The sequence below is a fragment of the Lissotriton vulgaris genome, chromosome 4_1 (genome assembly GCF_964263255.1).
Source record: "Lissotriton vulgaris chromosome 4_1, aLisVul1.2, whole genome shotgun sequence".
Taxonomy (NCBI): Eukaryota; Metazoa; Chordata; class Amphibia; order Caudata; family Salamandridae; genus Lissotriton; species Lissotriton vulgaris.
This window is the reverse complement of record NC_141691.1, coordinates 1,321,994,394-1,322,014,313: the sequence shown is the minus strand read 5'-3', so window position 1 is coordinate 1,322,014,313 and position 19,920 is coordinate 1,321,994,394.

Here is a 19,920-nt window from a genome sequence, read left to right as displayed (position 1 = left end):
CTATTACTCATAATCCCTTGGACATCTTAAACTTTTTCAAAGAAACTCATTTTTTATCACATTTATGTGATGGAAAGTTCTAGAATCTGCAGGGAGCCAAAAACTTCCACCCACCCAACCTTTTCCCAAGTCGACTGATAAAAATGGTACCTTACTTGTGTGGGTAGGCCTAGTGCCCTCAACAAGATATGGCCCAAAATCCAACGTGGACAAATCACATATTTCCAGTGAAAACTGCCACTTTTTTTGCAATATTACTAGCTAAAGATTTTGGGCCCTAGCTCAGCTTGCATCTAGAGAAACTAAGTATGGGCGTAAAATCCGTTTCGCTGGCGAATTTGCGGATTTTTGACGATTTTGCGATCCGCGAATCGAGCGAATTTACCCTATAATCCGCAAATTCGCAAGCTACAAATTATTTTGCTTGTTCGCGCTTTAAAAATACAATATTGCACGCGCAGCTTTGACTTACCGTGATTCTGAATCCGCTGAGTTGTTTTTCTCCCGGTTTTGCGTGTGCTGTGCCATTTTCGATCTTGCTGCGTGATCGCGCAAGAGTTTTTCGAACGCAATTACGTTATCACGGCTTGCCATCTTGCACAGCAAGAGTTTGACAACGCGAGTACGTCATAAAGGCCCGCGATCACGCATTGCGGGAGTAAACAATGCTGAACACGTAGATGCTGCGCGCAGCTGACTTCCGGCGGGAGATTTGAACAGCTCGCGTTCCCGAAATTGCAAAAATTGCAATTCTGCACAAGAAATCCACCGCAGGAAGCATAAACCTTGTGAAAATTATGATTTTGATCAGAATAACTCCTCAGATTGCCATTTGGCTGCACTTTTTGGTGCAGGAGTCCATTTTTTGGGGTGGGGTGGGAGGAAGGAAGTGCCCCAGAGTCTCCTACTTCCTGTTCCTGTCCAGCAGGCTCCTCCCAGTGCTTTGTCCATGTCTTGGTCACTTTTCATTTGGCTGTGGAGCTGGAAGGAATACTTTTTGTGACGGCTGCTGGATATTTGGATTTGAGGACTTTTTGGAGTTTGGTTCCCTTTTGGACTTGAGATTTTACAGGTAAGTTGGTGTTGTTTGTTTGGGGCATTGCAGTTGAGGCAACTACAGTTCTAAAACTTTTTCTCACAACTTTAACAAAATATATATTGTGGTGGGTAGCCACAGTATCCAGTAGGCCCAGGGTTAGTCATGGGTGCATGATACAACTGTGTTTCTGTGATTTTTTTTAACTTAATTCTCATTTATGTCATGGAATTTTAGCTCACTGTTATATGTTGATTTTTCAAAAAATGTTGGGGTGCCTGTTAAGCCTCACTAGCCAGTAGGCCCAGGTGTAGTGAGTGGTGCATGGACCTAGTCATTCTGTGGGGTGTCTTGAATGTAAACATCATTGAGGGCATAGATGGCATTGGATTGTGATGATTTGTGTGTTTTTTTTTACTTTTTGGGGTGTTGTTGGGGCATGGCCATGTGGGTGGGGGCCATTTTGAGGCCTGGTACAGGCAGGGCCTGGCCATGTGGTGGGGGTCAAGGGGCCATTTTGAAGCCAGGCAGTGTGCTCAGGCCTGCCCTGCACCCAGTTTTCCTTGCTTTCAACCATGATGCCCAGGGGTGATCAGTGGTGCATGGGCCTAGTCTTTCTGTGGGGTGTCTTGAATTTAAACATCATTGAGGGCATGGATGGCAAGGGATTGTGGTGATTTTTGAGTGTTTTTTAACTTTTTGGGTTGGTGTTGGGGCCTGGCCATGTGGGTGGGGGGCATTTCTAGGCCTGGTACAGGTATGGCCTGGTCATGTGGTGGGGGTCAAGGGGCCATTTTGAAGCCAGGCAGTATGCTCAGGCCTGCACCCAGTTTGCCTTGCTTTCAACCATTATGCCCAGGGGTACTCAGTGGTGCATGGGCCTAGTCTTTCTGTGGGGTGTCATGAATTAAAACATCATTGAGGGCATGGATGGCATGGGATTGTGGTGATTTTTGAGTGTTTTTTTACTTTTTGGGTTGGTGTTGGGGCCTGGCCATGTGGGTGGGGGTCATTTTGAGGCCTGGTACAGGCAGGGCCTGGCCATGTGGTGGGGGTCAAGGGGCCATTTTGAAGCCAGGCAGTGTGCTCAGGCCTGCCCTGCACCCAGTTTGCCTTGCTTTCAACCATTATTCCCAGGGGTACTCAGTGGTGCATGGGTCAAGTCTTTCTGTGACGTGTCTTCAATTTAAAAATCATTGATGGCATGGATGGCATTGGATTGTGGTGATTTGTGTGTGTTTTTTTACTTTTTGGGGTGTTGTTGGGGCCTGGCCATGTGGGTGGGGGCCATTTTGAGGCCTGGTACAGGCTGGGACTGGCCATGTGGTGGGGGTCAAGGGGCCAATTTGAAGCCAGGCAGTGTGCTCAGGCCTGCACCCAGTTTACCTTGCTTTCAACCATTATGCCCAAGGGTACTCAGTGGTGCATGGGCCTAGTCTTTCTGTGGGGTGTCTCGAATTTAAACATCATTGAGGGCATGGGACTGTGGTGATTTTTGAGTGTTTTTTTACTTTTTGGGTTGGTGTTGGGGCCTGACCATGTGGGTGGGGGTCATTTTGAGGCCTGGTACAGGCAGGGCCTGGCCATGTGGTGGGGGTCAAGGGGCCATTTTGAAGCCAGGCAGTGTGCTCAGGCCTGCCCTGCACCCAGTTTGCCTTGCTTTCAACCATTATTCCCAGGGGTACTCAGTGGTGCATGGGTCAAGTCTTTCTGTGACGTGTCTTCAATTTAAAAATCATTGATGGCATGGATGGCATTGGATTGTGGTGATTTGTGTGTGTTTTTTTACTTTTTGGGGTGTTGTTGGGGCCTGGCCATGTGGGTGGGGGTCATTTTGAGGCCTGGTACAGGCTGGGACTGGCCATGTGGTGGGGGTCAAGGGGCCAATTTGAAGCCAGGCAGTGTGCTCAGGCCTGCACCCAGTTTACCTTGCTTTCAACCATTATGCCCAAGGGTACTCAGTGGTGCATGGGCCTAGTCTTTCTGTGGGGTGTCTCGAATTTAAACATCATTGAGGGCATGGGACTGTGGTGATTTTTGAGTGTTTTTCAACTTTTTGGGGTGTATAACTGATGTTCCTCTGGCTTCCATTGCTTTTGGGTGCACAAGAGAACCACCAGTGCCAGGAAGAAGTCCTGCGGTGGTATGTGCAGCACAACGTCACGTGACGTCATGTGTGGCCACAGACAAGACAACTCTGCAACTTGTGCAACTGCGGCCTGCTGTTCTGACATCTCAAGAAGATGGCCCCAAAGAAAGTTGGCCGTAGCGCCTCAGCAAAAAAAGTTGCCAGTGCCACTGCCAGTAAGAAGGAGCAGAAGAAGCAAGTGGCACCACCTACCAAGGAGACTGGTGTGCCTACCAACACCTTTTTTGGGAAAAAAAACTACGCCCGCAGCAGCAGCGGTGTCCGCCGGGGACTAAGCTGGAAGCAGCACCTCCGCTTCATTGGGCTGAGTGCCACCACGCCAAGTTAGGTCCAAGAACATGAGTGCTGCTGCGGCAGCCACTTTGGTTGTTCAATCACCATCGACCAGTGATCTTGGCTCATCACAAGAAAGAACCATCCAATCAACGCCGGGTGTAACTCAGCTGATGAGTGTTCAACAACCACAGCCACAAACACAGGTGCAACTAGTACAAGCGCAAGTACATGGGCAAGGAGAGGCGCTAGTAGAGCCGCAAGGAGAGGTGCAAGTAGAGCCGCAAGGAGAGGCGCAAGTAGAGCCGCAAGGAGAGGCGCAAGTAGAGACGCAAGGAGAGGCGCAAGTAGAGCGGCAAGGAGAGGCGTAAGTAGAGCCGCAAGGAGAGGCGCATGGACAGGTGCATGGAGAGGTGCAACTAGAGGTTCATGGAGCGGCACAACTGCCTACAACGCTTGTTCTTCCAGAAGTAGGGGCACATCAGGAAATTGATATTCAAGAGGAGGTATCATCCGAGGAAGCCACTCCTCCTGATGATGATTATCCATTGTCTTCCAGATCCCCAGCAAGAAAAAGGTCAAGGAGGGATACTACTACTACTACAAGTTCTTCTTCAAGCCCCCTTCATTCTGATGACCTTGATCTTGATTGGAACCCAGCAATGCAGTCTGAGAGTGAGTCACGCCATGAGCCGACAAAGGTAGCTAAACCTAAAAGGAAGGCTCCCGCAAAGCTTCGACTTATGAGTGATGACGAGGTACAAGAAGTGGTGTCTTCTCCTGCTGATGAACAGTCTGACAACGACCCAGTCATCACGTCACTCCAGCCCCAGCGGGCATGCAGCAGACACACATTTTGACCCTATCCCGAATGGCTGCTGAGCGGGATATGGGCGGAGTGGCACTGGTACCACCACCGTTAACTACAACACCAAGATGACCTACATCTTCCATCTTTTTTAGTCAGAAGGGCTGGCATGTACCTCTATCCAGCTCGACCTCAAGTAGTGGTGCTGTAAGTGAACAACAGAAACAAATTCAGCCACGCCCATCCTCCACTTCCTCTGGCATTGAAAGTCAAAGTAGCACCTCCACCTTCAGCAGACATCACCAGTCCCCAGTTTGGGACCTCTTTACTGTTAGCGCAAAGGCGGAAAACATGGTTGTTTGTTCGATTCGAAGTATCCGTTAGTCGGGATAAACTTGGTACCAACTATGGTACCGGAGGCCAGAGAGGTCATCTCAAGCAACACCACACTCTCATTTGGGAAGCACACATGAGGAAGATCGAGGAAGGCAAAAGAAAAACAAATCCAAATGTATCCCTTGATATTGCATCTGATGATGACGAGAGGCTGATTGTGCAGGGGGGAAGTGAAGAAGCGACAGACTTTTTTTCTGGTACACCCAGTTCTGCTGGCAGCAGCACTGGTGTTATCACCCACACCCTCTACCCCTGCAACATCTATGAGGCACACTAAGAGTGTGGGAGAGACACCAATGCGAAAAACGACATCACTGGGCCTAACTGGTTTGAAGACGTCATCAACATCATCATCACGTAAAATGATCCAGCCCACCATTCGCGGAATGTTGTGGTGGGAGGCGCCATTTGAATGCAACCACTCAACAGTACGTCTGTATAAAGCAAAGCTGGCTAAAATGCTAGCGCTGGACCTTCTCCCTTTTTCTTTCGTGGAAGGGGTGGGGTTTCTAGAATTAGTGGCAACAGTCTGCCCGAAATGGAAGGTTCCTAGCCGGTCCTATTTTGCCAGAGTTGCGATTAAAGCACTACATCAAGATGTGCTGGAGGTGATTGGGGCAGCTATGCAGAAGAGTGCTGTTCACACTATCCACTTGACAACAGACTTGTGGACCAGTTGCCAAGCCCTTGATTACATGTGCATCACTGCACACTGGGTCTCTTTTGCAGGGTCTTTTGCAGGGGTTAGAGACAAGTCAAGTGCAGTTGTTGACCTGGACACAGTTTTTCAAGCTACTCGGAAACATGCAACATTAGCCAGGTTTGCCATGGAGTAAACTCATACTGCAAAAAACATTTTGGAGGAGTTTAACAGTAAGATCTCTGAATGGCTGCAACCAAGAACTCGCATCGTTGGCTATGTTTCCACCGATAATGGCAGTATTATAGTTAAGGCCATGCAGGAAGGTCTAATATCGGAATCAAGTGTTTTGGGCCAAATCCATGGTTAAAAAGTGTGTCCGTTTTTGCTCACTTGCCTGTCTTTGGGGTGCTGTTTGGGGGCTTCTAGGTTTTTGTGGGTGGGTTTTGGGGTCTGGGAGCACTGCTGGCACAGTCTAATGTTGATTGCATTTGTTTTTCAGGAAATCCATGGTGGAAAAGGGGAGTTAGGCCCTAGCTGCATAGCGCATTTGGACTGAATTCCAAGTAGGACCGAAATTTGCGGTCTCACTTTTTGCGCTTTTGCTTTTTGGCTGTTTTGGGGTTCTAAACTTGTTTTCGCCTGGGTTGATGGGTCAGGGGGCATTGCTGGGAAGGTCTAATACCGGATAAAAGTGGTTTGCAGAAAATCCATGGTGGGAAAGTTTTTAGCTTTTCAGAGTTTTTGCTCACTTTCGTGTTTTCGGGGGCCTGCTTGGGGGTGTTCCTGGTGTTTGGGGGGATTGGGGGGTCTTGGAGCAACGCTGGGTATGGATACTTTTGATTGCAAGTGGTTTGGAGAAAATCCATGGTGGCAAAGGGAAGTTAAAGCCTAGTTGAAGAAAGCGTTTGACACTATTTTTAACTTAGGGCTCGTTAGGGTTAGCAGTATTGCATGTGTTTGGGGGTGTTCGAGATTTTGGCAACTGGGTTCTGGGGTTTACTCTTGGAGCACTTGTCGAGAAATGTCTAATTTTGGTTGCAAGTGTTTTGAAGAAAATCCATGTTGGGAAAGGGGGGATTTGGGCCTACTTTACTTTCAAAGTACGTTTTCTCACCATTTTCCACTAGGCCTCAGACAGGTAGCATTATCACACGCTTTTTGGGGTCTGATTGGGGGTATTCTATATTTTAGTGTCTGTGTCTAAGGTTCTGGGAGCACTGATGGGAAGGTCTAATTTTGTTCTAAAATCGTAATTTACAGTACACCTAGCTTGAGGGGAAAGTTCCGCAAAATTCGCCCATACTTATTTATCCTTCAAAAGGAGACTCAGAGTACGCCTTTTCGAAACTATTGTACTGTCGATTCTGAAACTGAAAGTGTGACTTTTTGCTCTACACAGTGTACGTACCTTATATTTTTTTCTCAGTGGTGTTTTAATATCACTTCCTGTTTTTCCATCAACATTTACAGGGCGGCTTTCACCCTGTGCAATGGAAAAAAGGATGAAGTTAGGCTTCACATTAGAGAGCCGCAATTCAGCATCCGCCAGGCAGGCAGTGGGCAGGGTGTCTTCTGGTCATCCAACATTGATCGACGGAGCGTCAGATGGAACGGAGGAGTACCGCAAATAAGAGGAATGGTTGAATGCATGCAACTTCCCAAATTCAACCGGACAAGTACAACAACATACAGTAACAGTATCCATTCATTTCTACTTATCTTTTAAGTAATGTTATTGCTGTGAACTTCTATGAGTGTGACTCTGCATTTCTTTGCTCCCTGCTTCTAAATTTGCTATGTTTTTGCTATGTTTCACAGTAATTTAATGTTCTAAGTGTTTATTCTCTCTGAGGGCAGAGAGGCAAGTGAAATTGCGTAATGACTGCAGCCCTGTACTGTCAACTTGTTTCTCTGTAGTTACTAGTAGGTTGCAGTAAGTAGTAGTGCTACTTTGCAGTAACCTAACCATCCATTTAGTAAACAACTTCTGGCATGCAGTAGTGCACTTCCTTTATGTCCCTTTAAAGATTTATCAATATCTTCAAATCCAAAGATTTGTTTCTCTTCATTTGTTGTTTGACTGTCCATGCTGTGTTTTGTTTCCTCTCTACCAAACTTTCCCAAAAAAACCCATTCCCATCCAATTTTCAAACCCTAACCCTCTTCCCCCGGGCTGTGTGGTATTTCATTGTGGTGTGACTGACAACAACAATAAATTCCACACACTTGCTGGGGAGGGTAAGGTCAAAGCAACCAAAATCATTACAATCAGAAGTTCATGTGCGCCATCGTGGATTGATAAGAACATCCTCCTCATACACGACCTGAACAATCAAATGCTTAATGCTTACATTACATTGATGACGTGTCCTTTGCTTTAATTTCTTATAGCAGTCAAACTCCACACAACTACTACTTATATTTACATTAATTTAGCACTGCTTAGGCTACAATTTAGGACACTGTTTCTAATGCTACGCTCAGGCCACTCAATGTTTCATTTCCTTTTGTTTCATATGGTGATACTGCCAGTGTGTACCACTACTGCTACCAGCACAACAATGATATTGCATCCGTCGAGGATTCAAGTTAACAACCAACCTTAATCACCATTTGCAATGCAGGCAGCCCTGGGGCTACCCCGATTCTCAAACACAAATCACAGGTAAGATAGGCATATTGGAGAGGTAGTAGAATAAAGGGCTAGGACTAAGTTGGGAGGAGAGCAGAGACTGACAGTACTACTAGTAAAGTACAGTAGTAGGGCTACTGAATTGACTAACTCGGTTACTTGCATTTTGGTACATTTCAGGACTAGATGTTTCATTCATGCTGGTAAGTTTGAAAAACCAAACATCCAGTAATCAATGCCAACCCCCCCACAAAATAATGAGCGTGTATACTGTGTTTTGGTATGAAAAATATAGTTATTAAGAAATATAAATTATTGATGTTGTTGTCACAAAAATAAAATAAATTACCCCAACTCACCCCCCCTCACTAACCAAACCAATGTCCAAAAATCCAAAAGTCCACTTTCCCAAAAACCCAATTCCCACCCCCCAACAGTCTTTAAAAAAGGGGCAGGGGACAGTCACTTCCTCCGGTGGCGTAGTGTAGACAGCTGGTGCTGCACGTCCCGCAGCTCTTTGCGGAGGTCCCGGAGCTGGCGCTGATGTTTTTCGCCCAACCGCTCCAGGTAGTCCACTCGCTTTCGGAGGTGGCGCACACGTGCCATCCAGGCTCTGGGGGGGGGCCGCTGTTGTTTTTGCTGCTGTGCGGCAGCGGCGGCGGGAGGCTGTCGGGCCTCGGCTCCGTTTGGTTGGAGGCTTGTGGCTGGTGGACCCGGGGGCAGTGGAGGAGGATGTACTGGTTGATGTGTCCTCATGCTCCCGAGCCCACAACCGCCGATACTCGGCACAAATAGCCTCCAGCTTACGGGCCCTGACAGCCATCTCCTTGCGGGTGAGATTTTTTGGAGTAGCATCTATGAAGAAAGAAAGAAAGAAAGAAAAATACTGTAGCCAATAGTCTTTAGCATAAAGTCAAAATAATTCAACGGAAAGTTGACACTCAGTAACACCAGCAAGTAGCAAACACAGTATAACATTTTGGCATGTATCTTTCCGCCGTCTTTGTAAGCCTGTAACTTTACTGGGAGTTTCAGGAATTCCACTAACAGCACTGTGGGTGGACTCACTACTACATACATAGTCAGAGAGTACTAAAAAAAGGCCTTTTTAACTTTTTTTCTCTTGTGTTGCAAAAGAAATTACTGGTACATGAACTTGTGTAGCCGCCATAATGGCCTCTCACTTAGCTTTCACCCAAGAAATACAGACACAGGCCATGATGATGCAGACTCACAGTAATTTAAGCAGTACATGCAGGTGGGGATAGGAATGTCTTACTTTTCTATAGGGGTGGCACTGCCACTGGCCATACTTCATCCACTCAGCGTCTGCTCTACTACATCATACACCTCTGCTCTCGATGAGGATAAAGAAGATAACAACCAGGCTTCCAAAGTACGTCTATGATTCTTCTTAATGTCTCAAATGTACCAAAATTTATTTTTGTCAACAACCAACTAACACCCGTTACATTATATTTTGGAAACCGCTGTCTTCTTATCTTGAATTGCATTCAACAAAACCATTCTTTACATTCAGATATTAAGACTCACTCGTCCTTCGTTTCACCCTTCTTTAACTTTTCGTTCTTCACATCCCTAAACTACATCTGATATGACTTGGCTTCACAATAAAAATTTGCCAGCTAAGTTGAAGTGAAATAGAGGGGGCCATTGGTTACCCGAGAAGTACCGCAGCTAATGCTATTACAAGTCAAGGTTGACTGTCTTCTCCGTGATAACCCAAAAAGTAGTTCTAAATTAGTAACCGTTCTTAACAATACAGCCTACTTATACTAGTGTACTGTGTACTACTGTACAGTACATCATACAGTCCTTTGCGAGCCTACTCAAAAACATTTCAATGAGTAAGGAGTATAATAACTTACCACCGTCCGCCGCCACTGAGTCTTCCCCCACAGCTCCTCCTGTTGGCGCCGCCCCATCCAGAGTGGATCCCTCCGCACTGCTGGCCCCGGCACTGGTGGTCATCTGTGCTGCATCAGATGTTGTGACTTCTTGGAAAAACATGTCATATTTTCAGATGCCATACACATCCCCCTATTTTGTCTCGTAATGGAAGAAAATGTTACATAACACATTTTTTTATTACTGGGATTGAAAAAAAGTATCGTTTTTGGGGAGGAAGTGTTAACCTTTTATATGCTTATTCCATTAAATGCTACACTTCTTCTTATGACAACTGATGAATGCCTGCTTAACGTGCACCATTTTTCTCATTACAGAAAGAAGATTCCATTGCCCTTCTGCCAGACGATTCACCAACTACTAGTAAGTCATCACCAGCAGTACTTTAAGTACTATAAAGAAGGTGGGCGCTCCCGCACAGTTATTATAATAATTTCACGTGTCTGTTAACTATTATTGAGTTTGAGTCATAATAATTTAATTCATGGGAATGTTGTTTAAACTTTAACGTCATCTTTATCCATCACCATTGCTCGCTCCGAATACTACGCTATTAAAAATAAAGAAATAATGTTTTCATTTCTTAATTGAAAATAAAACTTTAAAACTAACAAACACTATGTGGTTTTTGTTCACGAGTGAGTGAGCGGAAGGCTTTGAACTACTGCACTTGGCAGTCATGTTTCAGTGACTCAGATAAGCTGGGACTCGGTGGTAGTCTCCTTCTGTTCTTCTGGGTCGTAAAATCATTGGTCAGACACACTAGATAGTCGGTCAGGGGATTGGGGGTTCAACTTCCGTTCGGACTGAGCTATGTCAAAAGTCGAACTGCACCTATCATCAACAATGTCCTATTTCTCTTGTCCATACTTCTTTGTGTGCAGAATAGTCCCTGAAACACTAGCGGTATCGGATGTGCTCCTCTCAAATCAAAAAGGCAACTGCTACCTTTTACTTGGTGTAAACAATGACATTTTGTTGTTGAAAATTGTCAAAGTACTTACATTAAGAAGACTGGAATAGACAGCAAGCGCAACCCAGAGGACTGCACTCAGTGCCTAGAGCTATTGCTGGATCAGAGTTTTGTTTCACACCGTTTGCCGACTGGGCAAGCTTAGCTACCTACACAGACCGACTCATAATCGTAAATAGTAGTAGCACAGAGAGTGATGGTAGAGGCAGGATAAGAATGTAGAACGTAGTCTACATTAGAAGAAGATCAAAGACTATTTTGTAAAACATAGAATTATTAGGAAACAGTTTGTAATAAATAGGAGCTGTAAAAGTTAGGGAAGTATAAGTATTAATATAACAATAGAACAACTTACTGGGGCCAGCAGAAGAGCCTGCAAGGGACTGATCCTGTCCACCTTCTTCCACCGGAGTGCCAGTCGCTGCCGGCGCCTTGCCCCTGGGAGGTTCTGGTGAACATGAAATAAAGAAACACAACATGGATGATTGATTTTTGGGAAATATTTGATTTCTTTGAACACAATCTAAAATTATGTCGGGGAAACAAGTTAACAACAATTGCATCTGATCTGGGCAACTAGGAGGATAGTAGTACAGTATTGCAGGATTCGCAGACCGTCTAATAGGAAAGTTATGTAATTCACTAACTACACCAACAACAAAAAGGTTCTACTATGACTGCCATCACTCAGCAGCACGAGACGTTGTGTGAGAGACACAGTCCGTCATCATGATTGCAGACCACTAACAAATGTCCTACAACAAGTAATAAATAATATACTCAACGTATCAATCCACCACTATCTCTTCAAAGTGGCAGTGATGAACCAGAGGGGGACAGTAATGATCCAGAGGGTGGCAGTGGCAAACCAGAGGGTGGCAGTGATGAACCAGAGGGTGGCAGGGATGATCCTGAGGGTGGCAGTGGCGAACCAGAGGGTGGCAGTAATGAACCAGAGGGTGGCAGTGATGAACCAGAGGATGGCAGTGGTGAACCAGAGGGTGGCAGTGATGAACCAGAGGGTGGCACTGGTGAACCAGAGGGTGCTGTAATGAACCAGAGGGGGACAGTGATGATCCAGAGGGTGGCAGTGGCAAACTAGAGGGTGGCAGTGATGAACCAGAGGGTGGCAGTGATGATCCAGATGGTGACAATGGCGAACCAGAGGGTGGAAGTCTTGAACCAGAGCATGGCAGTGGTGAACCAGAGGGTGCTGTGATGAACCAGAGGGTGGCAGTGGTGAACCAGAGGGTGGCAGTGATGAACCAGAGGGTGGCAGTGATGAACCAGAGGGCGGCACTGGTGAACCAGAGTGTGCTGTGATGAACCAGAGGGGGACAGTGATGATCCAGAGGGTGGCAGTGGCAAACCAGAGGGTGGCAGTGATGAACCTGAGTGTGGCAGTGATGATCCAGAGGGTGGCAGTGGCGAACCAGAGGGTGGCAGTGATGAACCAGAGGGTGGCAGTGGTGAACCCGAGGGTGATGAACCAGAGGATAGCAGTGATGAACCAGAGTGTGGCAGTCCTGAACCAGAGGGTGGCAGTGGTGAACCAGAGGGTGCTGTGATGAACCAGACGGTGGCAGTGGTGAACCAGAGGGTGGTAGTGGTGAACCAGAGGGTGACAGTGGTGAACCAGAGAGTGACATTGGTGAACCAGAGAGTGGCAGTGGTGAACCAGAGGGTAATAGTGTTGAACCAGAGGGTGGCAGTGGTGAACCAGAGGGTGGCAGTGATGAACCGGAGGGTGGCCGCTATGAACCACAGGGTCGCAAACAGGCTGGAGAAACAACATGGTCGCGACCGTTGCGACCAAACAAGTAAGTTTGCGTTCCCTCGTGAACTGGCAAAAACCCTTGCGAACACGCAAAAAAAACGAATTCGCAAATTCGAACAGATTTGCGGATTTTGCGAACTGCGAGTTCGTTTTCGCGTGAATTCACGGAACGCGAATTCGCAAATTTCGCCCATACTTAAGAGAAACCTAACAAAGCTGTACATATGTAAACCATAGACAACCAGGGGTAATTCAGGAGCGATTTCTGTGGCTCCCACCAGGTTCTGTTAATCAGAATCCCATGCAAACCTCCAACTTTGTAAAAAAGAAACATGTTTTCCTCACATTTCTGTGATAAAAGGGTATTAAAGCTTTAGGGAGCTACAAACGTCCACCCAACAGACATTCCACAAAGTCTTACGATAAAAATGGTACCTCACTTGTGTGGGTATGCCCTATGCCTGTGAAAAAAAATGACACTAGACCAGGGCCGGACTGGGAACCAAAACCGGCCCTGGCAAAGTGCTCGCTGCCCCCCCCACCTCCCCACCTCACGGGGGGAGGGGGAGAGGCCGCGCTCTCTGCCAGGGCCGGTTTTCGGCCGATTTTGTTACAGGGCCGTTTTTGCAGTGTAACAAAAACGGCCCCCAGGGGCCCCAAACCGGCCCCCTCCCATGCGGCCCACCGGGGGATTGCCCAGTGCCCACAACGGCCAGTCCGGGCCTGCCCTAGACATACTATGAAAACTTGAAAATTATCGATCACAAAATTACCTAGTTTTGCAAGGGGTCAACTGCATTTTGGGTCTCGGGCTCAGCTGTCATCTAGGGAAACCTATCAAAGCCAGACATTTTGGAAAACTAAACAGCCGGGGGAGTCCAAGAATGTATAACTTGCTTGGATCTCCCAATGTCTTACTACCCAGAATCCCCTGGAAATCGCAAATTTAGCTAAAAAAAATCAGATTGTCCTCACATTTCTGTCTGGGACTACTATGCTGGCACAAATGTCTTACTCTTGGTCTCTCCATAAAAATGATATCCCACTAATGCGGGTGTTCAGTGCAGAGTCATAAGAATGTATACTAAAAAAATGTAGCGCTTAGAGCTCGTTGTGCTATCCTCTCAATCTCTGCATTTTTGGCCTTTCCCAGTAGCGGGCCCTTGGCCCACCCATACAAGTGAGGTGTAATTTTACTCAAGAGACCAGCGTAATGCTGGGTGGTAGGAAATTTGTGATGGCACACAGAAATGTGAGAAAAGTTTGATTTTTTAACTAAATTTGAGGTTTACAGGGGAGTCCGGGTAAGAAAACATTGGGGGACCCACTTAAGGTAAACATCATTAGGCTCCCCCAGGAGTCTAATTTTCAGAAATTTCTGTGTTTGGTAGATTTCACTACATGGTCACCGAAACCCAGGACCAAAGCACAGGTGACCCGCTTGCAAAACCAGTTCTTTTTGTGATCAATAATATTTTATGCCGCCACAATACGTTGTGGGTCCTTCCCTGTTGTGTGCACTTGGGCCAGTGACACATGTGAGGTACATTTTTTATAGGGAGACTTGGGGGAACACTGGCTGGTAGGTAATGTATTTGTTTCTTTCTGATTCTGGAAGAACATGGCAAAGTAATTCAAGGAAAAGTGTGACTTTGGCCAGATTTTGAGATATGCAGGGCAGTTTGGGTAAAAAAACATTTCAGGGTCCACACACCACCCTGTACTCCCATGGGTTTTTAGCTTACAAAACTAAATAGAATTGGTAGATTTTCCCTAGAGACAATGCACACCTTGGAAGAGAAAGACAACAAAAACAAATATTACTTCCTATCCACCTATTCCTCAAGTACACACTTGCTGGTTGGATTTGGCATGAAGATGAGTGAAAAGTTCAACATGCATATCTTTTTAACAAGAGATTTTACGAAAGTGAAATACACTGTTAATAACTTAAAGTTCCAAAAACTGAACCAATGACTCACTGCTCCGAGCTGTAAAGCTGCGTCAAGGCACCAACCTTTTACAGGTCATTCACACACCTTTCATAAGTGACAGAGATATCAGCTGGGGGCCCCCAACCTCAGCTGGGGGCCCACACTCTCGGCAGGGGGCCCACACCCTCAGCTGGGGGCCCAGCGCATTAAAATACTCATATCAACAGACAATGTAGAGACAATGTACTCTGTGGCAGAGAAAGAAGGAAAAGACAAATATCACTTCACACCCAATCTATTCCTCAAGTACACACACATACTGGTTGGATTTGGCATAAGGGTGAGTGAAAGTTTACAGCATAACTTTTTGTTAACAAGAGATTTCACGAAAATGAAATGCATTATTTATAACTGAAAGGTCGAAAACTTGAACCAATGATTCACAGCTCAAGAGCTCTTAAGTCGCAAAAAGTTAACAAGCTCTTTACAAGCCGTTCACACACCTTTCATAGGTGACACATACAAGACCATTCACATTGCCAGCCGTGGGTCTAGCACATTACAACACTCACATCAACAGACAGGGCCATCACATTCCTACATCTACAGAACTGACACAGCAATCACACTGGCTGGCGGTTGAAGGAGTGTGTGCACTGGTGTTTGGCGAGCAGGGTGTGCAGTAACCAGCAGCAAGTCACTACTCACAACCTTGATAAACAAAATAGAGAGTAAGAACTGTCAGACAGCCGTCCGTGTCCCAAGTAGTACGTTCAAAAACAAAATAGAACGGCCAGAAAACAGGTTTATCTGACGTTGATGGAGTACCGGCACCTCTCAAGGTTGTTAATAAAACCCTCACACACCAACCTGGGTGGTGTCATGCTTCATCATCGGGTCCCAGCCAGATGGCCGAATGCCACCTGGCTGTGCTGCAACACCTGAATTTGCAGTGGAGCTGGTTCTTGGAGGTGATGTGATGTGTGACTAAGTGTGTGAATTAACCATTAAAAATACCTACAGGATACCCCCTGTTATTTTATTCTTGGGGTCCTGGGGTATGACTAAAAATCCAATCTGAGAGTTGATGATATCAACAATATCTATGTGTGATTGTGTCTATCATAAGGTGGTCGACATGTTTCAGCCCTAGGAAAAAATAGGAAGGCCTTTCTTCAGGACCTATCAAAATAAAGTGACTATAAAGTGAGTGATAAAAATATATCACATGGAATGCATATTTATACTCGCGCTAAGGAGTATATATCATGCTGTCTGGACTAATCAGTTGGTAGTCCTCCGTAAAAATGTAGATTACATTTAGCCAGATCGGGAATTTCTCATCTTTGTCCCGGGATTTTGGGAAACAAATGCGTGTGCCTACAAAGGATCACTTTTTGCTCATTGTAGTTTAAACGCCGTGTCACCTAATCGCCATGTTTCCGGGATGCCTCTTGCTGCACTATTTGCCCACCTGTGTTTTTCTCTAAAAGAAGCACTTCATCCACACTGAGAATGGCTTCATCATTAAATGATTCCTCTCAGACTGAAAATTCACTACTAGAATCCTGGCTTTCCTCCTATGCCTCAGATGCAGAGTAAGTCTCATAATCATGGTCAGAAGAAAACGTTAAAAGCCTGCTAACAACCTGCTGAGTGGTCATCCTGCAGCTAGCCATAATCCTTAGTTAGAAAAGTAAATTCAAAACAAATCAAACATTCGCAACACTGTGTAAAAAAAGTATTAAACAAAGTGCACATTTATCAAACTAGAAGAAAACCTACTGGCATAAAGCAGTTGCAAGGTAAACATAATCAACACAAAGCACACAACAACCTATAAACTGTAAAACAATACCACTCACTTGCCTGAGACCACTAGTGTCACCAGCACCTATTCTGCACAGACACAGCACGCACCAAAGACATCCCACTAGAAAAGAAAACAAATGAAAATTACACATTCTGCACAAATACAATGAAGATGTAACACACATTTGAACAGAAGCTAGATGGGCTGCTATTATCACAGTATTTAGAAAAACACATTCATGCAGGTCATTGATACTCATTTGGAGTAAACAGTATAAAAAACGTTTCCTTACGAAACACTGGCAACTACACAAACTGCAGCTCCACCAATGCCAAAACTGCAAGCACAAATTACACCAAAGTAAAACAAAAACTTTGCACTAAAATCAAAAGGAGAAAAAAACATTATGATTGCAAATGATGATGAAACGCACGACCATTTGCCAAACTACATTTCACACTCAAACTTTCTCTCATGGGCTAGAGGCTTCTGACCCCCTTGGGCGCCCATGGGCCTTCAAAATAGAGGGCCAGTCTGACCCCAAATGGGACAAAGACTGCAAAAATAATCACACCAAAGGGAGAGCCACCCTTGCCCGAGGGGCCACTCACCAAAACATTTTGCACCATATACAGTGAAATCCTTGGTGATCTAGTAGCATCGGCCCCTCCCTTGGGGCAGATGGGCCTAACAATATCTGGTGATCTGCCCCCAAGAGAGGCTGAAAAATCAAAAACATTCAACCCAAAAGGGGAGTGACTTTTGCTCAAGGGGCCTCTCCTCAGAACATTTTGTATCAAACGTGGTTTTTAGAGAGCGAAGACTGCCGATGATGAAGCATCACACCTGGCGGTGTGTGATGACAGTCCATACATTTTTTTGAGATGTCCAACACCACAGAAAAAGGCGTAGTGCGCCTTTGTTTTCCTTAAGAATCAGACACTCCTTCAGGGTAGCTTCTTGTTGTGTGTACATATACAGTAAAATCGCTGGTGGTCTAGTGGCTTTGCCTAAAAATATAATGCAGATCTGCCCCCAAGAGGGGTAGAAGTGGCTAAACATTCACCCCCAAAAGAGGAGCAACCCTTGCCCAAGGGATTGCTCCCTGTAACTATTATATGCAATACATCCCTGGCTTTTAGTGGGTTTTGACACCCCCCCCCCGGGGTTAGATTGCTAAAAAAAAGTCTGATCTAGCCCCCGGAAGGCTGAAACACAGAAAAACATATTGAACCCTGGGTAGCAACCCTTGCTCATGGGGTCACTCCCAAAATACAGAAAATTAAATCCTTGGTACCTAGTGCGTTTAGTCCCCCCAGGTGGCTGATCAACCTAAATAAGGCCGAATCAACCTCTGGTGGGCCTAAACACGGCTACAAATGCCCCAGGGGGAGTGAATCTTGCCTAAGGTGTTGCTCCCCTAACAACAAGGAGAAACATACCTGGTGGTCCAGTGGATAGAGTTTTGCTCTACGATCACGGGTCTCACCCACGATCGTGGAGCAGGAATCCATTCAAAACAGGCACAGGGTGAAAGGAAGAACTCTTTTCTTTCCCTGTGTCGGTTTTCCCAAATTTCCCAACAGAGAAGGACTTACCCTAAAAGAGTCATCTCTCTGGACTAGCTGGAAGCAAATGGTTTCCAGCATGATCCTGGTAGCCTATGATGATGTTGTCACACCCTTAGCTAGCCGACATCATCACATTGCTGAGGGGGGTGTTAGGGATGACAGCAGAAGCTCTTCCGCTGCCATCCGCGGTGGGGGCATGTAGGTCAGCAGCCCACAGGGGGAACATCAGTGCTTTCCCAGTGAGCCAGCGCCAGGACATATTGGTAATGTCCTTAACACAGCAGCACTAGTGCCAAGGACATAACCATTATATCCATGGCATAGAAATGGTTAATAAACATAACAGAAAGTCTGTCCATCATTCTTTTCCTTTTTATGTGTTTCAGTTATGCTACTATTACATCAGTTAGAACATATATAGTTCAAGATGATAATATGATAAAAGCCATAATGAAACACTGGGAAAAACAAACCATTTGGATTGTGAAAAACCCATGGATGTGAGCATGTCCAACTGTTAATATATCTAACTAAGTAATGTTATAATGAGAAAGCATAGAAGACAACAGTGCCCAGAGCAGATTTTTATAAATGCCATTACCCAATCCAGGCTACATAATGACATATCTCCTAATTTATCTAACTACAACTCATAAGTACCATTTCCTAGAGCAGCTATGCAAATCCATATTGAAATGTAGATGTTTTATGTAGAAATATATATATATGGGGATGTTGAAGTTTCATTTTCAACTTCTCTGTTTTGTCTTTAAAAAAAAAATAGAACTCTATTGCTTTCCAAGAGTCAGCAGCTTCTCTAATGGTTGTTGATGGGATTTGCTAGCATTGCGCTGTGTTTTAAGCCCATTTTATGTGATTAAGCAATGACATAATGATTTTCTACCTAATGTTACTTTGCATCTACTTTTCTATTCGATTTCATTGTCATGTCACCAGAAATATGTCTTTCAAATGCCTTTCTGTTCAAAGTTAAACATGGTTTTTGCAGACTAGCTTTTTTTCTTCCCTCATTTTGCTTTTTTGATAATATTGTGCTACATGGGTAGCACAAATAGTATTCAAGCTAATAATTGTCCTCCTTTCAAAATTAAGTTGTTGGCATGATGTAGTTTGCTAATATCCAATCAGATGACTCCTATATTTGTATGTGTGACTTTGGTTTCCTTATTCTTCTATGTCAGTCTAGGTGCAAGATGGTTTGTTAGTCCCAGATTTATTTTATAGGTCAGACACCATGCTAAGAAAGTAGGCGCTGAAAATGATTTATATTTGTAAAGAGTTTGAAATGGAATCAGTTGTTCCCTCTACTTTCCTCTGATAGTAATTAGGACATTCTCCAGTTTCAAGTTATCCACTTTGCTGGCAATAATATAGGATACTTAACTGGAGTTATATTACAAGTAATTATTTACATCAATATGTCTTTGTTCCCGAACACACAGTGTGTTCTTAAATGATTGTCAGAGACAAAAAGGTGGGAGTGATCTAATGTAAAGTCTGCACTAAGCTTGAAAAGACTCAAAGACATGTGAATAAGGCAGCTTTGGCATTTCTTCATGATGATAGCATGTGCTCTATTTTTCATTTAAATGCAATGTAGCACTGTGTCATTCTTATGGTGTACATTTTTCAGACTATGGAAACCATATTTTCATTTGAAACCTAAAAATGTGGCTTGCCAAACATATATTACATTTTGTAAAAAACAGTATCCTTAAAAAGCCACCCTATATTATGTTTAAATACATTTTATAATATATTTTTTACATTTCAATAACTACTGCAGTACTTTCAAGTTCTACTTTTGAGAAATCACTGCAGTACTACATATACATTTAGAGAAGTATATATACAGCAATGAGAATACTTTTCCCTAACTGTTAAAATGTTGCTGAACTGCCTCATTTATTCACATACATTACAACAAGAGTGATAAGCTATATCTTATGTTAAAACACAGAATAA